This window comes from Talpa europaea, assembly GCF_964194135.1.
Source record: "Talpa europaea genome assembly, chromosome: 4".
In the NCBI taxonomy this organism is placed as follows: Eukaryota; Metazoa; Chordata; class Mammalia; order Eulipotyphla; family Talpidae; genus Talpa; species Talpa europaea.
In genome coordinates, this window is record NC_140070.1 from 99860901 (window position 1) to 99878794 (window position 17894).

Sequence of the window (17894 nt, forward strand, 5' to 3'; positions counted from 1 at the left end):
CCATGAGAATTTAAAATTTTCTAAGTTCATATAATTTCTAGGTGAAACTTGGGTGGACAATACAAAGGCAAATTTGGAAAGATTCCTGAAAATGATCCTACATGAATCTCACTCAACAAAAGAAGGAAAATTAAAGAGACTAGTTGCGAAAGAGTGAAAGGTATTATAAATTCATGCCTTGTTTTTCTTTGTAGGGGCCTATAAAATGTTGACCAAAATATGTTTAGTACCTTACCCTTTGATCCATCAAACCAAAAAGGTAGAAGCCAGAGTGGGTAAGATGACCCATGACATCAGGAACTGAGACAAAAAGGGAGGGAGCAGGTATTTAGAACCTGAATATACAGGGTAAAGGCAAGGTTTGTTTTAAAAAGTTTACAAAATAAAAGAAAATACTCATGACATGTTTTGACCTGGAAAGCCAAAGAAAGTAGAGTTCTAGGAGTTTGTTTTACGTTAAGATTGAAATCCGTTTGTTGAGGTTTTTTGTTTTTGTTTTGTTTTGTTTTTGATTTGGTAGCATTGGTTTACAACACCATAGATGTTTCAGAAACACAGATTCACACCTCTCCAGATGTATGTTACCACATCCCACCCAAATACTACATTACATGAGCAAATTGTTTTTAATTATTTTTTTTAAATGTGAGTCTTTGCTAAGACTGAACCAGCTTACCTGATTATACATGTTACAAAGAAATAAGCATATCTTACTTTTATATTTTATTTAATCTCCTCTTACCTCCTATAGGTAAGCTTTAGGAAGATCAAGTTTGCTTATCTAGCCACATCACCAATGACTCTATCTGGCAAAAAATATGTATGTTTAATGGATTAACCAATGAATGATTAACAATCTAATTTTTAAAGTGGAAGAACTCCAATTGATTACTGTTGTCTATACTGACAGACCCCATTTAGAAGTACAGAACTAAAATATTTAAATTTTATGACAAGAAAGCACATATTGAAAAAGCACTAAGAATTGTGAATGATGTCCATGTTAAAGAGTGGTCCACTGAGTGGCTATTCATATATTTATTAGAAACTTGGTTTCTCGCCATTTTATTTCCATCTAGCCACCAGTGGAAGTGATACTTATAAATATTTCATTGAGTAGCTTTCATTTTAACATAAGCAGTAAGTAGGAGAGCAGATGCTTCTGCAACTATGGGATTGCCTTTGTGATGAAGCCAAATGTCAGGGCTGCTTTGGCAAGAACTTTAATATTGGCTAGGTCTCAGGATCAACTGTCCTCGTCAGGATTTATTGTTTTTTGCAAGTTGTCATATAATAACTTTTAAATATTTTATTAAGTAGTTTGAAGAAGGCACACTTCCATCAAATTCTCAACTAAAAACAGCATAATTTTGGAATAATTACTTGACAGCTCCTGTTCTAAACATTTGACTATGGCGAACATTCTCTTTTCAACCTTATCAAAAAAGGTCACCATCACTTTGATTCACACCACACCACCTGGCCTTCAGTGACTCCAGGTAATTAATATGGGGAACTCAGGTCCAAGTTAAATTCCACCCTATTTTCTTTCTCCCCCCTCATGGTCTTTGCTGCTTCTTTTCATCTGGCATAGCTCAATTAATTGCTAGCTTGCAATTTTTATTTTATACCTGTAGGAGATATGGTTTATCTCTGTTGGCTGTGTAGTATATTTGGTCACACTGATTCCTGAGGTAGGTGACACAGTGAATATTAAGCTGAATTAAATTGCACACATTCTGTGTTAGGTTTTTGCCATTTTTGATCTTACTCCAGTGAAATGAACTAATTATAGTGGCTTAAACAAATAAATTTTCTTTTGGAACTTTGGTTTGGCATATAAAGTTATGGAAGCATGAGGCTATACTCCTGAAACTTATGTGTTACTGTAAATCAATGGTAAAATAATTTTTTTAAAAAGCAGATGTCCAGAATTAGTTAACTATAGGGTTCGTTTAGTGACTCAGTAATCAGGGATAGCTTCTGTTAGCCTGACTTTAATGGTTACAAGATGTTTACAGAAGCTCTTGACATCGTATTATATTCTCTCAAGAAAAATAAAGCAGCAGCATAGCATTAAGAGATGTCCACGTGCATCTCATAACCCAGAATTTGGTCAAGTCAACCCTAATGGTATATTCATTGGACTAATCCATAGTCTGGCACGCATGCCTTTATCACTTCCCTTTAAGGATTAGGCTTATAGCACCTGCCATAATATTTTACTTAGTCCTCTAGAACTAAGAGCATTTTTGACATAGAAGAAATTCTCCAACTTACTAATCTAGTGATAGGAAAAAAAAACTTATAAAAATGAGAAGAAATATTTGTACCACTCTATTTCTCCCACCAATTCCACCAGAGCCAGGTACCATAGAAGTATATGTTATCCTCAGTTATCTCATTTTGTTCTTTTTTTTTTTTTAAGATTTATTTATTTTTATACAAGAGCTGAGGTACAGGCCAGAGGCGCAGGAGGGTGAGAGGATTCACCAGAGACAGAGCGGAGGATCAGCAGGCAGAAGGACTGAAATATACTGCTGAGGGGAGCAGCAGGAGAGACAGGAGAGGTCTGCTGGGCCATGTAGGAATCTCCCTGGCCAGATGGGAATTAAACCATTGCTGCAGAGGCTGCAGACTGCTTCACAGTGCTGTGCTCAACCCACTGCACCAGCGGGGAGGCCCTCATTTGGTTCTTAACATGTAAACATCTCTAAGGAATGGCATTCCCTTCTGAAAACAAGAAGGAGCATCTCAAAACTGTATTCTGAATATAGGATTTGCAGCTTAGAGAATGTTAGTTCCAAGTTCTCTGGTCACTGCTTAGGACTGCTTGCATCATCACTGCTTTTATAACTTTATCCTGGTTCTCAATAATATTGAAAATCAACATGTCATAGACTAACACTTCACTTCCCTAAATTCCCAAGGAATATTAGTATTTTCGTGACTTTCTAATCAACCAAAAAAGGTTTAATCTAGAAATTTGTTTGCTTTTGTAGTGTCCTTTTTCTCCAATTTTTTATTTTAGAAAAGTCACTAAAGGTAATACATACTCATATTTTTTTTAAGGTACACTATTTACACTTAGCCATTATTAACACTATACCATCTGTAAGTAATGAAGCATTAAGCTCCTAGGTCTTGGGATGTCCACTTACATAACCTTAACACAATGTTTACTTTAAAGGAATTAAATGTTGATTTATCACTCTTATTTTCACATACTGTACATATTCAAATTTATCATATTGTCTCAATAACATCTCAGTAATTCTTTCTCCCCTTTCCAGGAATCAATCAATGCATTAAATTTTAATTGCCATCACTCTCTAGTCTACTATAATCAAGAATTGCTGGTATGACACTGATATTTTTGATAAATGCAAGCCATTTGTTTGTAGAATGTTTCTCATTTGAATTTGATTGTCTGCTTATGATTCAATTCAAGTAAAATATTTTTAACAAAATACTACATAGATGGCTTTGAATCATTTTCAGTGAATCATAATCAGGAGATGAACAATGTTAGTTTATCCTGCTGCTGGTGATATTCTCTTTGATCATTGGGGAAAAGTAGTGTTCACCAAATTTCTCTTGTGTAGTATTTATTTTCTTTTCCCTTTTATGACTAATAACTGATCTGTGAAGTCATATGTTGAGCCCTAGCAACTATTCTGTTCTCTAGCATTGTTTAACCAAGTGGTTTTAGCATTCATTAAAGATTCTGAGTTAATTCCTAAAATGTTGGTTACAAAACGGTTACCCTCTAATTTTATCTTTCTTCCTTCGTTCATTAGTTAGCTTTTTTTTTTATGTAAAAAAATTTTTCCTTCAAGTTCTTCTTCCCTGGACCTTTGAAAATTATTTAGTGTTGGATTCCTGGATTAATTTCTTATTCAATATGTTAAATTTCCATCATTATTTCTTTTTTGAAGCTCAAATTATCCCAAATTTGGCCAACAGGAGCCCCTTCAAACATGCTTTGTTGTTCTCTTGACATACCCCTATCAATTTCTGAGAACTTCTTACTCTCTGACATAAAAATTTTCTCAGACTCACCTTGTTTCCCCTGTCACAGAGCTGAAGCCAGCCATTAACTAAGGTGCTCTAGCTCCTTTTAGAGGAAAATGATAACTATAAAATCAAGATCTTGGTGTTATTTTGTGTGTTCATTGCTACTAGTGTACTATTGCTAATAGTTTTATCAGTGGACATAGCTAGGAAATATGTATTTTAAAAGCTACTAATTCATGTTGATAACTCTAATTCAAATCTAGTTCAAATCATATTTTTCCTCTCTTCCCATTCCACATTGTATCCTACACAGATGGGAACAAATGTTGTTCCATCAACACCTATTTGTTCGATCAAACAATTTACAAGGAACATTTCAGATTGGTTACACTTATACTCCTACCACCGACAAACACATTAATTAAACATCAAGACTTATTTTTGTTTTTAGAAGGTATTTCTCTGGGAATGTGTCAGAGAATTTTATACAAAGTTAGGTAGATTATTTTCTTCTTCTGTGTCTGTCTGATCAATTTGCTATGCAATTATATGTGCTCTTATTAGTATTAAATTTTAATTTTCATGCAGTTCCTTGATGAATTAGCATTTCTTCATTATAAAAATAATAACATGGTTCAAATATCAAATCTATATAAAATATTCAACAGTCTCACTTATTTTCTTATTTAATTTGTTTCAACTTATTTTTAATAGGTATGTAACAAATTTACTCCTTTTCTGGTTTATCCGTCTAGAGCTTCTTTTATAAAAATAAGCAGATACTTACATAACTGTATATAAGTATACATATTTTTATTTCCCCTCTTTCTTATACAAAATATGTCTTATTTTTTGTTAAGCCCTATTATCTCATAGAGATTATTCATTCTTTTACATGTTTATGTATTATTTAATTTTGTGGATATATTATTGGTTATAAGCCTTATCACCATTATAGGATATATAGGTAACTTTCTAATAATTTGTTGTTATAAACAATATCAAAATTAATAAATAATGATTTTTTATACACCCAAAGGTGTATCTTTTGGGTAAATTTCTAGAAATGAGATAGCTGAATCAAAATTTACATAGTTTTGTCATTTATTGACAGATTTTTCTCCATAGGTTTGTATGATTGTATGCCATTTTACATTTCTTGCATCAATATAAAAAAGTACCTATTTCCCCACAAACTGACCAAGAACAAAGTATTTTAACAAACTAATACATTTTTGACAATCTAATAGATAAGAGGAAAAAAAGAACCTTTAATTTGGTAGAGTTTTAATCACATCTTTAATAATGTGGATGAAGCTGCCCATCATTCCAAGCGTTTAGAGCATCTTCTTGTATCTTATGCCTCTAGGACTTTTATCTATATATATTCTTTTTAAGATAGAAGGGATTTTTCTTTATTAATGACCCCTACTGCATTTCTTTAATATAGGAGTTCTGAACTCAAATACTTAGGAGAAAACAAGTTACAATTGCATTATCCTGCAACTCATTACATAGTGCAAATGAAACAGCTTGGAAAAGAGGAAGGGGAGGGATGGGAGTGAGGGAGGGAAGATAAGGAAAAGGAATTAGGTTGATCAAGTGTAAATCTTTTTTCCTTTTTTAATTCTTGGGGACTATGAAGTCCTTGCAAGCACAGCTCGTTTCTGCAGATTATTTTCCAAACGTGTACAAAATGGAACCCAGAAACTCCCTTAAGAACCTGAAGAGATGCAACATTAAAAGTTACAATTATCCAGTAGCAAGGTGTTCCAGCCTTCAGTTGCCAGCCGAAGCTTCCTCTTCTTGTTCCCAAGAGTTAGCAGGATGAAAATGTCTTCCCCGTGATTGTTTTCATTTCTTTTTTCTCAGCATCTGGGCGTGCACGGTTCAGCACCTTGAGGAAGTCTGATGTTTTTGCCCACATACATGTGTGAATATAGGCCTTGGAGCACTGGATGAGGTAGTGCAGGTAGTCCCAGAATGTGTGGATCAGGTTGATGATGCTGTCTCAAGCACTGGCGTTGGTGTGGAGAGGGAGCAACACAAAGGTAATGTAGCCAATGTTGTCACCCACGGCAGTGTCAGTGTCCTTCAGCTCTAGAGGGGGTTCCCTGTTGCTGAAGAGCACCTGCGGGGCTGTGTGGCTGGCTCTGCATCCTTCTTTGAACTCCTGCATGAACACCTTCCCATTGTCATCCTTAAAGACTGCACTGAAGACTATCATGCCTCTTTCCTTTTTAGACTCAACATATATGGTCTCATCATCCCTGTAATGGAGAACTGCCCTGTTTTCTCCTTCTTTGCCTTCTTTTTGGAATTGGAAGTATTTTTCAAATACAGATGCAAAACAATTTCATTTCAATATGCCAGCCTGATGCACAATGGAATCCTTGGATGCAGGCAGATTTTCAAGTTTGCACAGCAAAGAGACATGGTATCCTGACTCTGGGTTTACCAAGAAACTCCCATATACTCTATTTAATAACCCATCAGCACCATGTGCTTGAAGTTCTTTGTAGAATTCAAAGAAACACTGACCATCACTTTTGTTTTGTCTCCATTAGGATTTGAAATATGATAGAGGACCCCATCAAAATCTGCAAATGTTACTTCTACTGCTTCTGGTTTGTTTCCCGCAGCTGCGTTTTCGAACTTGAATGCGAGTGTCTTCTTGATGCTATGATTGTTCACCTGCAGCAGGATCAGGGTGGCTGCTGGCCCCCGAAGCCTGAACCCACCTGCCAAGCCACCACGGCTACTGCCGCCTCACCGACCAGGACCTTTATCTATGAGAATGCCACACTTTAAACCAAATTTTATTGATTTGTCATTTATTTACAAAACTGTGTAAGTTTGGGAGAATAACTCCAGGCCTCAACATGTAGCCATGTTTCACTAGCTCCCCACCAATCCCCCCTGGCAATACACTGTCACATCATGTCCTCAATTCCACGTCCCTCCCCCTTCCTCTGGTAACCACCATATTTTTCACAGAATCTAGAGTTATATTTTGTTGTATTTTCTAAATATACACAGATGGCCCACAGACACATGAAAAATTGTTCAACATCTCTTATTATAAATGAAATGTAAATCAAAACCACAGTGAACTATCACCTCATCCCTGTAAGAATGGCCCACATAAAAAAGAATAAAATCAACACATGTTGGTGAGGTTATAGACAAAAAGCAACATCCACTTATTGTGGTAAGAATGCAAAATTGGTGCCGCTTCTGTGGAAAACATTATGGAGATTCCTTAAAATAAAACACTAAAAATAGAAATACCATATGATACAGCAAGTTCTACCTCTACGTATTTATCCAAAGAAAATGATAACATTAATACAAAAAAAATTATGCACACCTATTTAACAGCAGCATTATTCACAATAGCCAACCTAAATGTCCATCAACAAACAACCAGATAAAGAAATTGTGGTATATATATTCCTCTCCGTACAAGATGGCAAACTGGCAGAATCCTGAAATTGCTCTTTCCCCAGAGGAACAGCCAGCCGGCAACGATCTCATCCTTTTATAAAGAATGGAAGATTCCAGGATCAGAGTCTCTACTGGGAAAAGAAACAGAAAACATCTAAAAGGTCAGGAAAGGCTAAGGCACAGACCTACCAGAGACTATGTTAGAGAAATGGGTCTCGAGGTTGGGAGGAACATCAGGACATAGGAATCTCCCCCTCATGCTTTTGGGTGCCCCAGGAAATTAAAATCTTGCTGATTGGGAGTTTCAGTTTTCAGTTCTGCATATAAGGAGTTTGGAAAGCATCACTGTCCAAATACATAAAACAATGAATAGACTGAAAATCAACAATACTTGAATCCATTACGAAGGGGAAGACATAGGGAAAACTGCTATGTCAAGAATGGAAAGAGCAATAGGCAAATACATGAAGCTGCAGATTATTGGATAACCAGAACACACACTTGAAGGAGAAACAGCCTCTGGAAGCAGCACCAAGGTAGGAATAGATGAATTGGAATTGATGAATTACTGGACCATCAACATGGAGAACTCTGAATATCACAAACACCAGGGAGAACTAGTCATGCAGGGGCCACAATATTGTGAGATTTAACTCCAGGAGATAACCAAATTCCTATGGCATTGAATATCAGAGAAAAATCTCTTCCTGCTTTCAGCAGGGAGAGTGGTGAAAAACACCATTTGGAAATATACGAAGCTACTCTTCTTCTCAACAAGCCTTTCCCCAAGGGAAAACAGTATATGAAATATAATATTAGCTAAAAAAGAAGCTGATTAATACTTTGGGTTTCTGGTTCCACCTAAAAGAAGCTTGGAAGCTGCAACTTTGTCCTAACGGCAGATAAGCTAAGCAGACCTATAAAATCAACAACTCTCCTTAAGAGAGGGGAGAATGCAGGGAAAAATGCTGCCTCAAGAATGAAGACAGGGCCTCCCTGGTGGCGCAAGGGGTTGAGCACCGCACTATGAAGTAGTCTGCAGCCTCTGCTGAGCAAGTTCGATCCCCAGACAGCCAGGGAGCAACCCATATGATGCAGCAGACCTCTCCTGTCTCACCCGCTGCTCCTCTCAGCAGTGTATTTCAGTCAGTCTGCCTGTTCTGTTCCCCACTCTGTCTCTGGTGATTCCTCTTACCCCCACCCCACATCTCTGGCCTGTGCCCCAGCTCTTGTACGTATAAATAAATAAATCTTTAAAAAGAAAAAAAAGAATGAAGACAGACAGATGAATGCAGGGAAGCACAGCTTACCAGAGCAAAGGCTCACTTCCCGGAAATGCCAAAGGAACCAGAGCCAGGTTAGGAAAATAAATTGATGAACCCTTGGAGGCTGATTGCAAACAACCTTAAGAGTTGAAATTCCAAGGGACATAGTCATGGAGGGTTCCAACAATATCATAAAATTTGCTTCCCAGAGATTTACCAGGTTCCCACAGCGGGGGGTAAGGGGTGGGGGGAAATCCCTTCCTGCTTCTAGGCCAGGCAAGGGGGAAATAATAATTTTTAAAATACTCCATTTTTTGGGCCTCCTTGGTGGTGCAGGCAGTTGAGCGCAGCACTGTGAAGCTGTCTGCAGCCTTTGCAGTGCTGGTTCAATCCCCGCTGGCCTCGGAGCAAGCCACATGGCGAGCAGACCTCTCCTATCTTGCCCGCTGCTCCCTTCAGCAGTGTATTTCATCAGTCTGCCTGTTCTGTTCCCCGCTCAGTCTCTGGTGAATCCTCTCACCCTCCTGTGTATCTGGACTGTACCCCAGCTCTTGTATAAATAAAAATAAATCTTAAAAAAAAAAAAACTCCATTTTTTTAAGTACTCTGTTCTTCCAAAAGAGCCTGCCCTCTGGAGAAACTAGTTAAATATACACTAACTGAACTGTGGAAGGGAAATATCTAATTGGAGTCCATTCTAATCAAAGCATTCCTCCTAAGCAGGGAGGAAAAAAAACCTGAGACCCACTTATGAAGTTTGTAATCCAGAATTATAAACTCACTGAAAGATTGAGATTTAATCACAAGAGTATAAAATGCTTCCCCTTCCCCCAAACCCCAACACCATATTACTAAAAGTCTATTAATAGTGGTATTTTTGTTTTTTTAAATCAATATCTCATGTTCAGCTATCAATTAAAAAAATTAAAAAAACTACCAAAAGGCAAAATCACAATTTGAAGAGATAATGCAAGGATCAGAACTAGACATGACCAGAGGTATTAGGAATATCTGATTTGAATTTTAAAACAATTATGATTAATATGCTAAGGATGCTATGGATAAAGCATGCAAGAACATATGGGCAATGTAAGCAAAAAAATGAAAATTATAGAAATGCTAGTGTTCAAAAATACTATAAAATAAATGAAGAATGACTTTGATTGGCTTATTATTAGACTAGCCATAAAATCTCTGAGGTACAGTATATGTCAATAAAAATCAAGAAAACCAAGACACATAGAATGGATTACTTCATCCACCAACACCACATACTTTCTTCTCAAGGTCACATAGGATATTCACAAAGAACAGGTCATCACAATTTGTGCCATAAAATACACCTTAAAAAGTTTAAAATAAAAGAAATCCTATAACATCTGAACTCATACCATAGTGGAATCAAACTATAAATCAATAATAGAAAGTAAACTGGAAACTCCCCAAATATGTAGAGTTTAAATAAGATACTTCTAAATAATAACCCTTGGATCAAAGAAGAAAACTTGAGAAATCTAAAAAATATCTTGAGCGAAATGAATATTAAAGCAAAAGCTATCAAAATTTTACATGCTTTTGTGGTAAAGAGTTTAATTACTCATCTTTTTTTTAACTTGGCCAATTAGTTGGCTTTGCCAATAAGTCATTAGCATATGAGACATAAGCAAAAAGTTGTAATATGTTTACATGTTTGAGTTTGCTTTCCTGAACCCTTGTTTTTAGTCATAAGAAATTCATGCCTCAGATAGTTTCTGGTCCAAAAAGAATGAGAATGCCACTGTGGAAGTCTGAATTTAATCTGAAACCTGGGACCAAACTCAGTCTAGATCGACTGAAATGCAGACAGTCCACAGTTGCTTGGATAAAGAAATATGCGTATTGTTGTGAGTGAATGGGGTCCTTGATCATGCAGCCTCATTCTGACAATTGCTACTAAGGAGAGTTGCTATAATACAGACCTAAAATCAGTGTCGGTGGTTGGGAACTGGGCAGGAGATTGCAAGCTCATTGCAGTTGAAGGCTAGAAAAATTATGAGAAAACCTAAAAGAAGTAGGAAAATTGTCAACCTGTGCCAGAAAGTCACTAAATATTTGGTAAAACTGTTACATGGAAATGAGTAACAGAATATATACCTAGTAACCTTGCACGTTGGTTGAGGAAATTTTGAGGTAGACTTTTGAGATTCCAAGGTTGCCAATGCAGGCTATATTTAATAAACTATAAATCAGGAAAAAGGCTGGACAGGGTGAAAACAGAATTGAAAGGAAATATGAGGAACTCAGAAACAGTGAGATTGCAAAATTATAAATCTAAACTGTTTTTCATGATCTTTAAATATATGGTTATTAAGAACCATGTCAAAGGGAAGAATAATTCTTGAAACTTTTAGTAAGATATAAGCTTCAGAATATGACAAAATTGAGTGACTGTACTACCATTTTTAAACCTAAGAAAGGATTAAATAAACACCTACTGTAGCTCTTCAGATTTCTTCTGCTGGAAAAAAAAAAGGTAGAGGGCTCCTAGTATGCTTAGCATGTGTATTATCTTAGATGTCTGACATACCCTGGAAAACTGTAATGCAGTGAAAATGAAAGACATGTTGCAGGGAGAAAAAAGAAACTGTGGTTGTAGTTTTTGCAATATACATTGACTAGAATCAAAGAAATAACAATTATAGATTTTGAGAGTTATATTGGCAAAATATCTCTAGTCTGGACTAAAAGAGTTAAAAATTAGTCAAGGTATAAAAAGACTTTTGAGTCTGCTACTTTCACCATGAGAAAGCAAGTTAAAAAACCTCTGTTCAGAAGAAAAGCTTTCTCTATTGAGTACTTCAGAAGTGATCGAAGATATTTCTGTAAAAGGAAAGCCCTCCTAGAGGACAGAAAAGGAGCTAGGGAGAGCAATGGACCAGGGGGAACCATTCCCAGAGAACAGGGAGGGGCCTAATCAAAGGGCATTGCCTGTTCTTAGAAATAGGTGCTGAGCAATATTTATCCATTAGGAGAACAAAATTCCCATGGACCATTAGTCAATGTGCATCCCACTATTACTCATTTTGAATGGGAATGTTTATAATTTTTCCCATCCTTGTTATGTCACTCTACTTTGAATTCTGTTGAACTGTTACTCAGTTCATAGATTTCTGAATCACAAGTAATTACATCTGGGACTTTGTATTTACTACCCTGATTGGATGAAATTTGGGAGTCTTTGCATAGGGATGAGAATATTTTACATATAAATCCCAATGACATTAGAGAAACTATGAAAGGTCAAGTCATATTCTCAATGCTTAACTCTCCTGAAGAGATATCTTATATCTATTTGTCTATCTGTCGATCTATCTATTTATCCACTCCTGTCATGGTGAAGGAACTGAACTAAAAAAATATGACTTGAGGCTTGATCGCCAAGACTTGCTTTGACCATAAGATGTGAATGGATGTGACACCAACAAAGGCTTAAAAAGTTCTTTGGCAATTAAACCTGCATTCTTGCACTCCTGCTTTTGACAGGTGAAGAATATGCCTTTGATAGCTGTGGGTTTCAAAAAGAAAGAAAAGATTGAATTTCCTGATATAAGAAAATAGTGTATATATTTCAAGGAAAACCAGAGGTTCCAAACAAAAGTGAAGAAGCATAATAGAAGAATGTTTTCCAGAAATGTAATAACATCTAAATATACAAGTTAAAAGTCTATACTGTTTTAAGTAAAAGTTTAAGTAAAAATCTCAAAGAAGTGATGTTCTTGTGAATTTACTGAATGCAGTGCAAATTTATATCTTATTCTGAATAAAACAACACTCAATTTATTGAAATATCCTTTTCCATATCAATACTAGTGAGGATTTTCCACCATAGTGCCTTCTATGATCCATGCAGAGAAGATCACAGAGCTAGTTCAGAGTATGTAATTTCTCTGACTACTGGATAGTTTGTGTGGGAGGTGATCCTCAAACCAATCAGAGACCTTATGACATTTTAAAAGTGGAGCTGGGAGAGAATGCTTTTCCTTTTTCTGTTGCTGAAAGTTCAGAATGTGTATCTGGAACAATTTAAAATCATATCCTCAATTTTCTTCAATTTCTCTCCTCTACAAGTCTTTAATTGGAAATAATATAGTCAACAAAGACATAGAGTACAGAATGGAAAGTAAGAAAGACTTGACCACATCTGTGTACTTATTTCAGTCATCCTTAGTGGTGGTGTTACTACTCCCCATCCACACTACTACATATATGTGAACTATCAAATCACTTTTTCTCAGCATGCCAGTTCAAATTTACTTTCTGTCATTTTCACTGAAAGTTTTCTGATTCATGCACTGGATTTCAATTTATAGAATAAAGCCCTATGGCATTCCGATAGGGAAAAAAATAGCACTTCACTTATCAAGAGTAAAAACATGTCCTCAGACTTTTTGACATTAACATTTTCTTCCAAGTAGGCTTAAGAATAAATGTAGAAGTTTTCAATTCTGAGTGGATAGAGGAAAAATTCTTAATCAAATGTTTGTTTATTTAAATAACTTGGAATGCTAAAAGATAAAACTGGCATTCTTAAACATTCAAATAATCAGGAATTATTGCAACATGATTCCTTAAGAATCAACTTGTTGAAGGAATCTAACTAGACAAAGATTGGATCAAATGAAGAATGTGGGAGTAGAGACACCATCAAATGAAAAGGACTGAAAATAAAAACTGAATATCATGGATTATGAAATTATTTATGGCAAAATAAATGTGAGTTGTTTTTAAAGAAAAGGAAGGAAAAGATAAGCACACAGAGGAAAAAATACTCCATGTGAAAATAATAATACAACAGCAATAGATTATACTAAAATTTCAGCACTACAATAAAAGTTAATGGGTAGAAGTGGAGAATAGGTGAGGGTGAGAACTAATTTCCTCTTCTTTTAGATAAGAAATTAAATATGTAATGCTGCACTTTTTAAATTCATAAATGTAAAATAAATATCTTATTTAAAATATAACACAATCATTAAAAGATGTAATAAGAAAAATAAAAAGCAATTTTCAAGGTGACAGGAGGAAGAAAACATCACATGAATGTGGAGAAAAATAAAAAGAGGAAGTTATGTTAAAAATAAAACTTAAAAACAAAATAATTGTCAATTGAGGTAAATATTGAGATAAACTCCACTATGAAAATAAACAGTTGATATTAACCAAAGAACAGAGACAGAACTGTAAGTCACATCCAAAAAATAGATTTAAGATAAATAAATAAAATATTGGACATAAAAGAGTGACAAATAGAACAGGCAAATGTTATTACACAGAAAGCTCATATCTTCATAGTTACATCAAACAAGTTTGATTCAAGACATTAATACATTCAATGTGACAAAGGGGAACATTTTCAATAAAAGAGAATATAAATAACAGTATGTTACTACCATTTTTCTATAAGCCACAAATTAACATTAAAATGCAAAGCCAAGACTACTACAGCAAATACAAGGAGAAATCAAAGGGTAGAAAATAATCACAGGACATTTAAATGTTCTTTCCTCAGTTTATAATAAAAATATGTAAAAGTTTAAATAATATATTAATATAATATATATGAATCTGTGATGAATAGGGTATAATATCCTCAAAGAACACAAAATTCTATTACATATTAATCTATACAAATGTTGTTATTTTGAAGTTCTAGTTTATACATTCACGCTGGAGAAGTAGACATATATGTATATATGTGTACCTATTTAATATATATTCTGAATATGAAATTTTGCCTCATATTTAATATTAACATTAATATTTATATTTATAATGTTAATATTACAACTGGGAAAATGAAGAGAAGTCACTGAAAAAATCAGTAGGAAAAATTCAGTAAGGTGAATGGGCACAAAATTAATGTACAAATACTAATAACCATTTTGTCACAAAATATGTCAGAAGTTTTCATATAGTTACAGCAATAAAAATATAAAGGCCTCCTTGGTGGCGCAGGTGGTTGAATGCAACACTGTGAAGCTGTTTGCAGCCTCTGCAGTGCCGGTTAGATCCCCGCCCGCCTTGGAGCAACCCACATGGTGAGGCAGATATCTCCTGTCTTGCCAGCTGCTCCCCTCAGCAGTGTATTTCGTCTGTCTGCCTGTTCCATTCCCCTTCTGTCTCTGGTGAATCCTTTCATCTTCCCGTGCATCTGGCCTACATAAATAAAATAAATCTTAAAAAAAAAATAAAAATAAAAATATAAAACTATGAATAAATTTGCATAGTATTTGAAATGATAATACAGGAAAAATTAAATGATCAAAGTACATAAGGAGTGACTTAAATGAATATAAAAATATACTGATATCTGGGTAGAAAATAAAACTGTAAATGTTCAACATTTTAAAACTATCCATCCTTCTCAAATTTATCTAGAAATTCAAGCGGTCTGCATAAAAATATTAACAAATTTTCTTAACTTGGAATTTGAAAAGAAGTCAATACTAAATTTAAAATGGAAAAATTACCAGTAATTTCTTCAAAAAGAGAAATAAGAAACAGAGTACCCTTAAAATTAGTAAAATTTAAAATGAGTCAATACTAGCAAAGTAGACTAGCAAATACTAAATAACAGGAAGAGATTTTAAATCTCTTTCTTTCTTCTTTTTTAAAGATTTATTTATTTATTTATACAAGAACCGGGGTACAGGCCAGATGTGCGGGAGGGTGAGAGGATTTACCAGAGACAGAGCGGGGAACAGAACAGGCAGACTGATGAAATATACTGCTGAGGGGAGCAGTGGATGAGTCAGGAGAGGTCTGCCATGCCATGTGGGACCCTCTCCAGTCGGCCAGGATCGAACCGGCGCTGCAGAGGCTGCGGACAGCTTCACAGCGTGGCACTCATCCGCCTGCGCCACCAGGGGAGGCCCTTAAGTCTCTTTCTTACCAGTGTATGATTTGACAAGTCAGTGGACTATCTTATGACTTCTTGTTGGTTCCCAAACTGGCCCCCTATTCTGAGGGCAAGCAAAAATCACTCCATATTAGTAGGTGATCAGTTTAATAAACAAGGGAACTTACCTTGGAGACTTGTCTTGGGCAGCTGTGGGACAGATGTATCTCTGCCTCTGCCTACCAGAATTGCATATACTGCCAGAATGCCTCAACAGCACATTACTCTCTCATGACTGTGTTCCTGGGGCATTTTCCAGGGCAGGACAGGCAAGTGGAATGCACATTGCAAGGTTGGGGGTAGAGTAAAGAGCCTCAAAATGCCTGGGTTCTGCTGAGAGGGTCAGTTGATGGTCATGTCCTCTTGATGACTTCCTCCAACTTCATTCATTTCCTCTAGAAATGACTTAAAATTAAAGAAATTTAATATATAATAAAGTGGGAGAATACACACACATACACATATAGATACAAACACACAATGTTAAATGTTTTTCATGGTACTAATTTCACGGTACCAATAAAGTGGGGTTCAGATATACTCTTGGTTCAGTTTACAGTAAAATAAATTTGTGATCCAGTAAACATTGAAAATCTTAATATAAAAGTAGGGTAAGTATATTATCATAAAACATGGGAGACTTTGTTTTTAAATACAGAGGGGAAAACAATCCTGAACAGGACTTCATAAAGATTAGAAATCTCTATAGGAAAGAAAGAGAACTTATTTGTAGCACTTTTGATTAAGGGAACATTTCTTTAATACAAAGATTTTTTTCTTTTTTTTAAAGATTTATTTATGCATACAAGAACTGGGTACAGGACAGAGGTGTGTGTGGGGGAGAGGATTCACCAGAGACAGAGTGGGGAACAGAACAGGCAGATTGACTGAAATAAAAAGCTGAGGGGAGCAGCGGGCAAGTCAGGAGAGGTCTGCTGCGCCATGTGGGTATCTCCCTGGCAGTGATTGAACTTGTGCTGCAGTGGCTATGGATAGCTTCATAGGTTGAGGCTTAACCCCTTACAGGAAGGCCCAATACAAAAATTTTAAACATGAAAAAGAGAAGAGGAATAGTCAACAATAAAAATGTACACAGAGCACAAAGAGGTAGTTGATAGAAATGTACTTATCTGAAAAGGTGCTCAACCTCATTCCTACTTTAAAATAAATTACTTTAGGTGATTACTACTTTGCTTATTAGGTTGAAATGATTAAAACAATATAATAATATTGACAAAATTTTGGGTTAGAAATATATACTCTCCTATATAATTGGGGAGAATGTTAATTTGAAAAACCTTTTTGTAAGGCTATTTAGTAATGTCTATCACAAATTTAAAGGCATGTACCTTAGCGCAGCAATTTCTCTTCCAGGAACATTTTTTCAAACTACAAAAGTGTCTACAAGAAAAACACAAGAATGTTCATTATTGCATTGTTTATAAGAGCGAAAACCCTTCAATATTTATCAAGAAGGAACTGACAGAAAAAGGAACACTGTGTGTTGTTGGAAATATTTGCTAGTCTGTCCCTTATGGAAAACAATATGGATGTTTGTCAAAACATTAAATATTGGTCTACCATATGATCCAGAATTCTCTCCTATTTGCATCTTCTTGATTGAACCTTATATTAATGGGTGCATAGGTTGTTTCATAGCCTAGCAATAGTAAATAATGCTTCAATCAACACCGCAGAGTATATAATTTTTGATAAGTTTCGATAAATGCAAAAACCAATCTAACCACTAACACCACTGAGACAAAATATTTTCCCATATCCCAAGGCAATTCCCTACTAACACTTGCTTTCAATCCTTACATTTCACAGGTATGTGTCATTCTGATTTCTATCATCAAAGATTAGATTGGCTTTTTATTAAACTTTTTATAAATAGAATACATATGTATTACTTTGTTTGGGGATTTTCCTACCTCAATATAATAATTTTCCAATTCATCCATATTGTTGCATATATCTGTAGTTTTAGTTTCAGTTTTCTCTTTGGTAGTACCCCAATATGTGACTATATTCTTTTTTTTATTATTATAATTTTATTTTACTTTTTTAAATAAATTTTATTTTTATATTCCCCATACAATTGCAACCCCCTTATTTTGACCCCAGTCCCTCCCCTCCCCCCTTACCCCCCATAGAGTGTCTCTGGTTCATAGTTTGTTGATTTTGATTTTCACTTTCTTATAGTTATTCATTTTCCTGGTCCCTTA

At 35.3% G+C, this 17894-nt stretch overlaps 1 pseudogene across 1 annotated transcript in view; it reads right to left on the reverse strand.

Moving 5' to 3' along the window:
• Positions 1–5836: 5836 nt before the first annotated feature.
• LOC311170289 (actin-related protein 2/3 complex subunit 2-like) overlaps positions 5837–17894 on the reverse strand; it is a 36303-nt pseudogene continuing 24245 nt past the window's right edge. Inside the window, exon 2 of the transcript in view lies at positions 5837–6785. The product of the transcript in view is annotated as an actin-related protein 2/3 complex subunit 2-like (transcript). The remainder of the gene's footprint in view (positions 6786–17894) is intronic.